The sequence below is a fragment of the Vanellus vanellus genome (genome assembly GCF_965231255.1).
Source record: "Vanellus vanellus genome assembly, contig: HAP1_SCAFFOLD_47, whole genome shotgun sequence".
Taxonomy (NCBI): Eukaryota; Metazoa; Chordata; class Aves; order Charadriiformes; family Charadriidae; genus Vanellus; species Vanellus vanellus.
This window is the reverse complement of record NW_028127064.1, coordinates 133,000-145,965: the sequence shown is the minus strand read 5'-3', so window position 1 is coordinate 145,965 and position 12,966 is coordinate 133,000. Positions and strand designations below refer to the sequence as shown.

General features: G+C 56.8%; 1 protein-coding gene across 1 annotated transcript in view; it reads right to left on the bottom strand.

Annotated features, from left to right (window-relative positions):
- Nucleotides 1-12,966, bottom strand: part of LOC309685545 (E3 ubiquitin-protein ligase TRIM36-like) — a gene marked incomplete at both ends in the record, with an annotated part of 106,692 nt that overhangs the window by 32,609 nt on the left and 61,117 nt on the right. The window lies entirely within an intron of this gene.

Here is a 12,966-nt window from a genome sequence, read left to right as displayed (position 1 = left end):
GGAGAAGGATCTGGGGGTCATGGTAGACAGTAAATTATCCATGGCCCAGCAATGTGCCCTTGTTGCCAAAAAGGCCAATGGCATCCTGGGCTGCATAGGGAAGAGTGTGGCCAGTAGGTCGAGGGAGGTCATTCTCCCCCTCTACTCGGCACTGGTGAGGCCACAACTGGAATACTGTGTCCAGTTTTGGGCTCCCCAGTTCAAGAGGAACAGGGAACTGCTGGAGCGAGTCCAGCGAAGGGCAACTAAGATGATGAAGGGATTGGAGCATCTCCCGTATGAGGAAAGGCTGAGAGCGCTGGGACTCTTTAGCCTGGAGAAGAGAAGGCTGAGGGGAGACCTTATTATGGCGTACAAGTATCTAAAGGGTGGGCTGAAGGAGGATGGAGCCAGGCTCTTTTCAATGGTTCCCAGTGACAGGACGAGGGGCAATGGGCACAAGTTAGAACACAGGAAGTTCCGTTCAAATACACGGAAACACTTCTTTACGGTGAGGGTGACAGAGCACTGGCCCAGGCTGCCCAGGGAGGTTGTGGAGTCCCCTTCCCTGGAGATTTTCAAGACCCGCCTGGATGCAGTCCTGAGTCATGTGCTCTGGGCAATCCTGCTTTAGCAGGGGAGTTGGACTGGATGATCTCTAGAGGTCCCTTCCAACTCTGAAAACTCCGTGATTCTGTGATTCCATAGCGGAAATTGCTAAAATAGCATTAACTGCACGAGAGTCCAGGAGATTGGGCATCTCAGACTGAGTTCGTGGTTAAGGAAAGTTCAGAGTTACGAGATTGCCCTGATCCAATAAATTCTAACGCAGATGCTGCAAAACTTAAGCGACAGCCTCACTCTGATTTGCCAGGATGTTATGAATCACCTACGAAGAAGTCTAATACTGCAAGTTTCACAGGGGAAGGTACTATTTTAGCAGACTTTAATGAAGATGTCCCTTTTTGATATGTTCCAGTTGAAAAATGGAGGCAAATAAAGCAAAAGGCACTGGACAGTGGAGATACAGCATGTGGAAATGCAATAGCGTGTCTCGTCTTACGACGAACGGATCAGCCTAATGAGCACTCGCCTTTTCCTTATGGAGTAATTAAAGACTTGAGACAAACTCTTATGCAAAATGGGTTAAGTGCACCACATACTCAAAGTTTGCTGCAAGGAATATTTGGGGGGAATGAGTTAACACCCTATGATATTTGGCAAATTACACGTTTAATACTTACTCCTACGCAAATGGTATTATTTGAGTCAATGTGGAAATCTGCTTGCCAAGTGGCAGCCCTTGCAAGCAGCGAATGCTGCTGCGAAAGAGTCTTTGTTAACGCAGCTTGTTGTGGGAAATGCTAATTATGAATGTCAGTGTATTTTGTGTTCATTACAAAATCCAACGATAGTCCAAATGATTGAGGCATGTCAAAGAATCGGTTCTAACTCTCATAACATGGAGATGTTGGCGACAACTTTTGCTGCAGAGATGAAAGTACGAGGAAGTTGGGTTTTGTGTGGGCCGGCTATAGCCCAGCGGTTACTTTGGTCTTCAGAAGTGTGTCGTGTGAATCTGTCAGATCATTCAGAATCTGTGCATAAAAGCATTCAAATGTTAAAGGAGGGGGTCAGAAAGTTGCAAGTAGACAATGAATGGAATTGGTTGAACGATTTGTTATCTGGTTGGGGAATTACAGGATGGATAGCTGCAATTATTAAGACAGGATTAATGATATTGATCATAATTTTTTTTATAGCATTAATTGTTCCATGTTTATACTCTTGTCTGCAAAGGGCCCTGCAGAAGATGATAAACTCGGCGTTTCTAATTGAAAAACAAAAAAGGGGGAGATGTGGGGACTGAGGCAAAAGAAAGGTTAAGTGGGGTAGAACTAATCGGGAGGAATAAGCAGCTGCAGCACTGTTCTGGCAGACCACGAAGTTGTGTGAAGCTCCTCCCGAGATAAGGAGGTGCTGCTCACAGGGAAGAGAGATTCCCTTTTCGGTGGGAACGTGATCTTTTGGAGTACGCGATGGTGTAAACAAGCAAAGTAGGCAATTACTGCCGTGGTAGAAAAGTATGTAAAGAGCACGCTTGCTTAATACAGCGGATGTCGGTTTCGATCCTGCATATCGCAGTCCGCGCGTTCCCACCGCCACACGCCCCCTCCCCCGCGGGCCGCCCCCCGGCCCCGGCAGCGCCCCGCTCCGCCCGCCCGCCCCCGCCCTGGGCAGGAGCTCCCCGAGCCCGCGCCGCCCCGCCGGAGCGCAGCGGGACGAGCAGCTGCAGCGCCCGGTGCCGCGGGGCCGGTTCCTGCGCGCCGTCACCCGCGGCGGGAGGAGCCGCACCGCGCCCGCGGGCACCGGCGGGGCTCGGCTCCGCTCGGATGGGGTCGGATGGGGTCGGCGGGGGTCGGATCTGTTCGGCCCATCCATCCCCCAGTGGTGGGAGGGGAGAAGGGAACCCCCCCGTCTTTGCCAGCGCCGCCTCCTCCCCACAGTGTCCCCCAGAGAAGGCTCTGAACTCGGGACGATGCCAACGCGGGGGGGGAGTGCAGTCTCTGCCCTCCGGCACCCACTCCGAGGGGATCTTCCGCTCTCTGACCATCTCCTGCTTCCGCTGCGGGGAGTTCCTGCTCTGGATGGATCCAGCCGGTTATGGAGGTATCGAGGGAAGTTGGACTCTCGCGTCCGCTACGGGGAGGTCAGAGCTGGGCAGCGCTCCGTACCCCGGCAGCAGCGGGGGGGGTCGAGCTGAGCAGGGAGGTGTTGGCCGGGCAGGAGGAACTGCTGCGCTGTCCCTGTGTCCCTCCAGAAGGACATCGGCAAGAGAGGCGTGTGGGAGGAGGAGGTGGCGGGGGCAGAAGAGGAGGGGGAAGGGGAGCCGAACGCGGAGGAGCTGCGGGAGAAGAGCTGGACCATGGGGCTGTCCTGCCCCCCGCTGCCGGGCACGGGGGTCTGGGGGCACCGAGGGCTGGAGCTGTGCTCCGCAGGGCTGTGCTGGCCCCCAGGTGCGGTTTTAATGTTGAATTTCTGTAAATGACTGGCTTGTAGAAGGCAGGTGTAGATTTGGGGAGGGGGGAAGCAGGAGCTGTGGCCGTGGGGGGGTGCATGCAGCTGAGGGGGTGGAGCTGTGACCTTGCTGGGCAGGAAGGACCACGGACCTGTCCGTGTCTGACCCCTGCAGCCCCCCCGGCTGTCCCCCTGCAGCTCTAGGGGAAGGGGCTGCCAGCGTCGGACAGGCGGCTCCTGCTCCTGCCCCCTCCGGGGGAAAAGGGTCCCCGGGGCTGCGGGCAGAGCCCCTCCTGTGCTCCCCGGGGGCTCTCGGGACAACGCCAAGGTGCCGTCAGGGGCGACCTCCTCTTGCAGTAGCAGCGGGGGGGGCAATGCCGCCCGAACCAAGGTGCCTGCCTGTGTCAGGTTCTGCAGGCAGCCTGTGGGCAGGGACGGTGCCCGGAGGGGGCTGGGGGGACCCCGCGCTCTTCCCACATGCCTGCAGCAGGGCAAGCAGCCCCAGGACCCTCCAGCTCCCCACGAGCGCTGGGGGATGTGCCTGTCCCCACCATGGCCCCGCTGGGGGGAAACAACATCCAGTGAGACATTGCAACATAGCAAAATGCATAGCAAGAGTCGTAGCTGAGAGGTTCCTGAATGGTGACCCTGGGGCAGCTCTACTTTGGAAGTGGCAGAGAGCAGAGCCATCTGGAGCCATAGAGCAGCGGCTTTGGCAACCAGATAAGGACAGTTGACCAAAACAATACAGTGATTAAAAAGGAGTCAACGACTCCCAGAGGATTCTGAAGGACCACCGAGAGACTATAATGCGCATACCGGGGTGGGTAGTAGCCTATGGTAATGAGTTCCCGGAAAAGTAACGAACATGTTAAGCATTTACCCAAAACCTTGTGAATGTGTATATATGGCATGTCTATAAGCTGTATAACTAACCCTTTACGGTGTGCAAGTTTGGAGGAGCGATCCCCCTTGCACCCAGCGCTGCAATAGACATAGCTGCTTTATAACTCTGCGTGAGTTGTGGAGTTTGTTTCCGCACCTCAGCACTGCAGGGCTCAAGGATGGGGACATCCACCCCCCCCCCCCCCCGCCTCCCCCGTCCCCTCCCTTCTGCCCGCAGGGAGCAGCCCCAGGCAGGGATGCTGAGCACGGGGGTTTCTTGACAGGCCTGGGGCTGGCAGCGGTGACACGTGGCTATAGGACATGTCCCACCCAGGCAGGGGTGCAACTCCTTCTGTGGGCAGCATGTCACTCAGAGCTGGGGGGGACTTGGATGGTCTCGGGCAGAGCGAGTGTTACCCCAGCCTGCCACCATGGCCCTTTGCAGCTCTGGCGGTACCCAGGCAGGGACGGGATGGGCTGGCCTGAGGCTGGAGCACCCGAGGGTGATGCCCCCCCCACCACAGAGCATCCTCAGACCAATGGGTGCTGTGGGGATGGTGGGGCAGGGCTGGATAAAGGATGTGGGGCAGCGGGGCCAGGGCAGGGCCAGGGCCATCACCTGTAGCTGTAGCCAAGGGGAAGCCGAAGTCCTTTTGGGGTGAAGGTGGTGGAAGGAGTAGCGAGGGCGGCACTCGCTGTCGGACAGGTCCAGGTTGCAGTTCCAGCCGATGGTCACACTGATCATCCAGTCCTGCAGCAGGGACCAGCAGACCTCGCACAGTGCCAGCACGCTGCGGGCACAGCATCCCAACGGGCACGGCACCACCATGGTCACAGCATCTCCAGGGGCACGGCATCCCCATGGGTACAGCACCTACGTCCCTGCAGGCGTAGAATCTCCACAGACATGGCAATCCCCCAGGCACAGCACCCCAGTGGGCATGGGAACCCCCACGGGCATGGCATCCCTGCGGGCACAGCATGTCCACGGCTATGGCATCCCTGGGGGCATGGCAGCATCCCCCCAACCCACACTGCTCCCGCCCGGCCACGAGCACAGCCCCATCCTCGCCCTCCCCAGCAGGACGGGGCTGGGTTGCCACAGGCGTTGGGCCACAGGCCCTTGCCAGGGACGCCGTTGGCACTGCCTGCTGGCCCAAGAGTGCCCGGGAAGGGGCTTCCCAGAGGAGCTGGCCGGGCAGCAAGGAGCAGGTCCCAAAGGACGGGAAGACGCTGGGGACGGGCAGGGGGGCAGAGAGCGGGGGAAGGATGGAACAGCGTCGAGTGCCTCTCCTGGGGGGGACTTGTCTGCTCCCGCAGGTGCAGAGGGCAGGGAGGGCCCTGCGGGGACGCTGCGCTGCTCGGCCACCCGCCCCCCATCCCCGGCAGAGGCGGGAGGGAGTCCCGGGGAGGCGGCACTGCCTCGCTCCGGCCGCGCCTGCCGCCTGCTCCCCCCGCCCGGCTCGGCCCGGCTCTGCCCGCACGGCTGGCTGGATCGGCTCGGCTCGTCTGGGCTCGGCTCGAATGGGCTGCGACCCTGCGGGCCCGGGCCGGGCCGTGCGGCGGGAGCCCCGGCGGAGCGGCGGGGCAGGTGTGGGCGCGGAGGGGGCCGGGGGTCCCGGTGGGTGCGTGCGGGGGCTGCGGGCAGGGGGCGTGTGGGCCTCGCTCCGCGGAGGCTGCGGAGGCCGCGGCGGGGCCCGAGGGCAGAAGCGCGGGGCCGGCGGGCCCGTGAGCGGGTCCCCGCGGGAGCGGGCAGCGGCGCAGCCGTCGGGCGTCCCCCGGGCGCGGCCCCGCCCCTGCCCGCTGCTGCCGGGGGTCTGGCGGGGCGGCCGTCGGCGGGCAGCGGGGGTGCGGAGAGGGGCCGGGCTGCGGCCGCTGGCTGCGCTCCCCCCGGTGCCGGCGGGGACGGGGACGGGGACGGGGACGGGCCCGGGGACGGGCCCGGGGAGAGGCGGGCTGGCGGCGGGGCAGAGGGGGCACAGGGACTCCCCCGGGGCACAGGGTCGGGCCCGGGCCGGTGGAGACGCTCTCGGGCTGCGGCCGGGACAGACGAGGCACAGCCGGCGGCTCTGGCAGAGGAGACGGAGGCTCCGCTTCGATTGCCCGCTCCGTCCTGAGGCAGCATGGCGCCTGCAGCCTGTGCAAGCAGGCCGTGCCCGGCCCAGGGCAGAAGACCCCCGGGGGGCTCGTGCAGGGAGGTCCCGGAGGTGCCCCTGCCAAGCTGGCACAGGGAGGAGAGGCGGAGGGATGGAGGGCACCGCTGGACTCCCGCTCCTGCCAGGACAGGGAACCGCTGGCCACAACTGGCCCCGAGGAGCCCTGGCAAGGGGCCGTGCTCGGGGCTGCAGAGGAAGGCGAAAGACCCCCGGGGGCCCGTGCCAGTGTGCCCCGGGGAAAAAATTCCTTCCTGACCCCAAAAGTGGCGATGGGCTGTTCCCCGAGGACTCGAGCAAGACCTTTTGCGTGGCCTCCTGGGCAGCCGTGGCTCCAGGGGACACCAGCACTGCCCAACTCCTCCTCTGCTTCCACTGGGGGCACCTCAGGGCCATCCCACAATGGAAAACTGACATGGTTTTCTCTACCAAAACACTCTTTTTCTATGAAAATGTATCCTCCAGGGTCCACACAAGACTCCTCCCAGGCAACTCCTGCAGGCTCTTGATCACAGCTTTAGGGATGTGAGATCCCAGGTAGCAACCCCAGACTCGTCCAGGGAAGATACCCAAGATGATTTTTCTCCTTGGACAATGCTCCATCCTCTGGGATGCACCCGAGACTTATCCCAGCTATGTCCCAGGTATGGCCCTGAGTCTTTTTTTCCAGTGTTTTGGTGACCTGTGATCCCGGGTAGCAACCCCAGAGTCCTCCAGGGAAGATACCAAAGATGATTTTTCTCCTTAGGAATGAGCTATGCTGCAGGAATCACTCAGAACTACTCCCAGGCGTCTCCCACAGTCTTTATTCCGGTGGCTGAGGGTCTGGTCATCCCGGGTAGCAACCCCAGGCTCCTCCAGGGAAGACAGCCAAGATGATTTTTCTCAATGGACAATGCTCCATCTCTGGGATGCATCCGAGACTCCTTGCAGGTATGTTTCTGAGTCTTTTTTTCCGGTGGTTTGGGGCCCCGTGACCCCAGGTAGGAACCCCAGACTCCTCCAGGGAAGATACAAAAGATGATTTTTATCCTTGGGCAAAGCTCCATCCTCTGGGATGTATCCGAGATTCCTCCCAGGCGTCTCCCGCAGACATTTTTCCTGTTGTTTGGGGCCCTGTGATCCTGGGTATCAACCCCAGACTCCTCCAGGGAAGATACCCGAGATGATTTTTCTCTTTACAAAATGCTCCCTCCTCTGGGATGTACCCCTGACTCCTCCCAGGCGTCTCCCGCAGACTTTTCTCCAGTAGTTTAAGGATCTGAAATCCCAGGTAGCAACCCCAGACTCCCTCAGGGAAGATACCCAAGATGATTTTCCTCCTTGGGCAATGCTCCATCCTCTGGGATGCATCCGAGACTTATCGCGGCTATGTCCCTGAGACATTTATCCGGTGGTTTAGGGTCCTGTCATCCCGGGTAGCAACCCCAGACTCCTCCAGGGAAGATACCCGAGATGATTTTCCGCCTTGGACTATTGTCCATACTGTGGTATGCACCGGAGACTCCTCCCAGCTCTGTTTCTGAGTGTTTTCGTCCGGTGGTTTAGGGTCCTGTCATCGCGGGTAGCAACCCCAGACTCCTCCAGGGAAGATACCCAAGATGATCATTCTCTCTTGATAGTGGTCCTTCCTGCGGTATCTACCCAGAACTCCTCCCAGGTGTCTTCCGCAGAGTTTTCTCCAATGCTTTAGGGCCCTGTGATTCCGGGTAGCAACGCCAGACTCCTTCAGGGAAGATAACCGAGATGATTTTTGTCCTTGGAATATGCTTTACCATCTGGGATTCACCCGAGACTCCTCGCAGGTATGTCCCTGAGTCTTTATTCCGGTGGTTTGGGGCCCTGTGATCCCAGGTAGCAACCCCAGACTCCACCAGGGAAGATATCTGAGGTGATTTTCCTACTTGGGCAATGCTCCATCCTCTGGGATATACCCCTGACTCCTCCCAGGCTTCTCCCGCAGACTTTTCTCCAGTGGTTTAGGGATCTGAAATCCCAGGTAGCAACCCCAGATTCCTCCGGGGAAGATACCCGAGATGATTTTTATCCTTGGGCAATGCTCCATCCTCTGGGATACACCTGAGATTCCTCCCAGGCATCTCCCGCAGATTTTTTTCCTGTGGTTTGGGGCCCTGTAATCCTGTGTAGCAACCCCAGACTCCTCCAGGGAAGATACCCGAGATGATTTTTCTCCTTGGGCAATGCTCCATCCTCTGGAATTCACCAGAGGTTCCTCACAGGTATGTCCCTCAGTCTTTTTTCCGGTGGTTTAGGGCCCTGTGATCCCAGGTAGCAACCCCAGACTGCTCCAGGGAAGATACCCGAGATGATTTTCCTCCTTTGGCAGCGCTCCATCTTCTGGGATGCACCTGAGATTCCTCCCAGTCATCTCCCGCAGACATTTTTCCTGTGGTTTGGGGCCCTATAATACTGGATAGCAAGACCAGACTTCTCCAGGGAAGATATCTGAGATGATTTTTATCCTTGGACAATTCTCCATCCTGCTGGATGCACCCGAGACTCCTCGCAGCTCTGTTTCTGAGTGTTTTCTTCCTGGGGTTTAGGGCCCTGTGATCCCAGGTAGCAACCCCGGACTCCTACAGCGAAGATACCCAAGATGATTTTTCTCCTTGGGCAATGCTCCATCCTCTGGAATTCACCGGAGGTTCCTCACAGGTATGTCACCGAGTCTTATTTCCGGTGGTTTAGGGCCCTGTGATCCCGGGTAGCAAACCCAGACTCCTCCAGGGAAGATACCCGAGGTGATTTTTCTCCTTGGACAATGCTGCATCGTCTGGGATTCACCGGAGACTCTTCGCAGGTATGTCCCTGAGTCTTTTTTCCGGTGGTTTAGGGTCCTGTCATCCCAGGTAGCAACCCCAGACTCCTCCAGGGAAGATACCCGAGATGATTTTTCCCTCTTGACAGTGGTCCATCCTGCGGGATCTACCCAGAACTCCTCCCAGGCATCTCCCGCAGAGTTTTCTCGAATGCTTTAGGGCCCTGTGATCCCAGGTAGCAACCCCAGACTCCTCCAGGGAAGATACCCGAGATGATTTTTATCCTTGGACAATGCTCCATCCTCTGGGATGCACCTGAGATTCCTGTCAGGCATCTCCTGCAGATATTTTTCCTGTGGTTTGGGGCCCTGTCATCCCGGGTAGGAACCCCAGACTCCTCCTGGGAAGGTACCCAAGAGGATTTTTCTGCTTGGACAATGCTCCATCCTCTGGGATTCACCTGAGACTCCTCGCAGGTATGTCCCTGAGTATTTTTTCCGGTGGTTTGAGGCCCTGTCATCCCGGGTAGCAATCCCAGAATCCTCCAGGGAAGATACCCGAGATGTATTTTCTTTTTATAAAATGTTCCATCCTCTGGGATGCATCCGAGATTCTTCCCAGGCATCTCCTGCATACTTTTCTCCAGTGGTTTGGGGCCCTGTGATCCCAGGTAGCAACCCCAGACTCCTCCAGGGAAGATACCCGAGATGATTTTTCTCTTTAGGAAATGCTCCATCCTCTGGGATGCATCTGAGACTTATCACAGCTATGTCCCTGAGTCTTTATTCCGGTGGTTTAGGGTCCTATCATCCCGGGTAGCAACCCCACACTCCTCCAGGGAAGATAGCCAAGACGATTTTTATCCTTGGACAATGCTCCATCCTGCGGGATGCACCCGAGACTCCTCGCAGGTATGTCACCGAGTCTTATTTCTGGTGATTTAGGGTCCTGTCATCCTGGGTAGCAACCCCACACTCCTCCAGAGAAGATACCTGAAATGATTTTCCTCCTTGGGCAATGCTCCATCCTCTGGGATGCATCCGAGACATATCGCAGCTATGTCCCTGAGACATTTTTCCGGTGGTTTAGGGTCCTGTCATCCCAGGTAGCAACCCCAGACTCCTCCAGGGAAGATACCCGAGATGATTTTTCTCTCTTGACAGTGGTCCATCCTGCGGGATCTACCCAGAACTCCTCCCAGGCGTCTCCCGCAGAGTTTTCTCCAATGCTTTAGGGCCCTGTGATCCCGGGTAGCAACCCCGGACTCCTCCAGGGAAGGTACCCAAGAGGATTTTTCTCCTTGGACAATGCTCCATCCTCTGGGATTCACCTGAGACTCCTCGCAGGTATGTCCCTGAGTCTTTTTTCCGGTGGTTTGAGGCCTTGTGATCCCGGGTAGCAACCCCAGACTCCTCCAGGGAAGATACCCGAGATGATTTTTATCCTTGGACTATTGTCCATCCTTCGTGATGCACCCGAGACTCCTCCCAGCTCTGTTTCTGAGTGTTTTCTTCCTGGGGTTTAGGGCCCTGTAATCCCAGGTAGCAACCCCGGACTCCTCCAGGGAAGATACCCGAGATGATTTTTATCCTTGGGCAATGCTCCATCCTCTGATATTCACCAGAGGTTCCTCACAGGTATGTCCCTCAGTCTTTTTTCCGGTGGTTTAGGGTCCTGTGATCCCAGGTAGCAACCCCAGACTGCTCCAGGGAAGATACCCGAGATGATTTTCCTCCTTTGGCAGCGCTCCATCCTCTGGGATGCACCTGAGATTCCTCCCAGTCATCTCCCGCAGACATTTTTCCTGTGGTTTGGGGCCCTATAATACTGGATAGCAAGACCAGACTTCTCCAGGGAAGATATCTGAGATGATTTTTATCCTTGGACAATTCTCCATCCTGCTGGATGCACCCGAGACTCCTCGCAGCTCTGTTTCTGAGTGTTTTCTTCCTGGGGTTTAGGGCCCTGTGATCCCAGGTAGCAACCCCGGACTCCTCCAGCGAAGATACCCAAGATGATTTTTCTCCTTTGACAATGCTCCATCCTGCGGGATGCACCCGAGACTCCTCGCTGGTATGTCACCGATTTTTATTTCCGGTGGTTTAGGGCCCTGTGTTCCCGGGTAGCAACCCCAGACTCCTCCAGGGAAGATGCCCGAGATGATTTTTCTTTTTAGAATACGCTCCATCCTCTGGGATGCATCCGAGACTTATCCCAGCTATGTCCCTGAGTCTTTATTCCGGTGATTTAGGGTCCTGTCATCTCGGGTAGCAACCCCAGACTCCTCCAGGGAAGATACCCGAGATGATTTTCCTCCTTGGGCAGTGCTCCATCCTCTGGGATGCACCTGAGATTCCTCCCAGTCGTCTCCCGCAGACATTTTTCCTGTGGTTTGGGGCCCTATAATCCTGGATAGCAAGACCTGACTTCTCCAGGGAAGATATCTAAGATGATTTTTCTCCTTGGACAATTCTCCATCCTGCTGGATGCACCCGAGACTCCTCGCAGCTCTGTTTCTGAGTGTTTTCTTCCTGTGTTTTAGGGTCCTGTGATCCCAGGTAGCAACCCCAGACTCCTCCAGGGAAGATACCCGAGATGATTTTTCTCCTTGGGCAATGCTCCATCCTCTGGGATGCGCCAGAGATTCTTCCCAGTCGTCTCCCGCAGATATTTTTCCTGTGGTTTGGGGCCCTGTAATCCTGGGTAGCAACCCCAGACTCCTCCAGGGAAGATACCCGAGGTGATTTTTCTCCTTGGACAATGCTGCATCGTCTGGGATTCACCGGAGACTCCTCGCAGGTATGTCCCTGAGTCTTTTTTCCGGTGGTTTAGGGTCCTGTCATCCCGGGTAGCAACCCCAGACTCCTCCAGGGAAGATACCCAAGATGATATTTCTCTCTTGACAGTGGTCCATCCTGCGGGATCTACACAGAACTCTTCCCAGGCGTCTCCCGCAGAGGTTTCTCCAATGCTTTAGGGCCCTGTGATCCCGGGTAGCAACCCCAGACTCCTCCAGGGAAGATACCAGAGATGATTTTTCTCTTTAGAATATGCTCCATCCTCTGGGATGTACCCCTGTCTCCTCCCAGGTGTCTCCCGCAGACTTTTTTCTAGTGGTTTAGGGATCTGAAATCCCAGGTAGCAACCCCAGACTCCTCCAGGGAAGATACCCAAGATGATTTTTTGCCTTGGGCAATGCTCCATCCTCTGGGATGCACCTGAGATTTCTCCCAGGCATCTCCCGCAGATATTTTTCCTGTGGTTTGGGGCCCTGTAATCCTGGGTAGCAACCCCAGACTCCTCCAGGGAAGATATCCGAGATGATTTTTCTCCTTGGGCAATGCTCCATCCTGCTGGATGCACCTGAGACTCCTCGCAGCTCTGTTTGTGAGTGTTTTCTTCCTGTGGTTTAGGGTCCTGTGATCCCCGGTAGCAACCCCAGACTCCTCCAGGGAAGATACCCGAGATGATTTTTCTCTTTAGAAAATGCTCCATCCTCTGGGATGCATCCGAGACTGATCCCAGCTATGTCCCTGAGTCTTTATTCCCGTGGTTTAGGGTCCTGTCATCTCGGGTAGCAACCCCAGACTCCTCCAGGGAAGATAGCCGAGACGATTTTTCTCTCTTGACAGTGGTCCATCCTGTGTGATCTACTCAGAACTCCTCCCAGGCATCTCCCACAGAGTTTTCTCCAATGCTTTAGGGCCCTGTGATCCTGGGTAGCAACCCCAGACTCCTCCAGGGAAGATACCCAAGATGATTTTTATCCTTGGACTATTGTCCATCCTTCGTGATGCACCCGAGACTCCTCCCAGCTCTGTTTCTGAGTGTTTTCTTCCTGGGGTTTAGGGCCCTGTGATCCCAGGTAGCCACCCACGACTCCTCCAGGGAAGATACCCAAGATGATTTTTCTCCTTTGACAATGCTCCATCCTGCGGGATGCACCCGAGACTCCTCCCAGGTATGTCACCGAGTCTTATTTCCGGTGGTTTAGGGTCCTGTCATCTCGGGTAGCAACCCCAGACTCCTCCAGGGAAGATACCTGAGATGATTTTCCTCCTTCGGCAATGCTCCATCCTCTGGGATGCATCCGAGACATATCGCAGCTATGTCCCTGAGACATTTTTCCGGTGGTTTAGGGTCCTGTCATC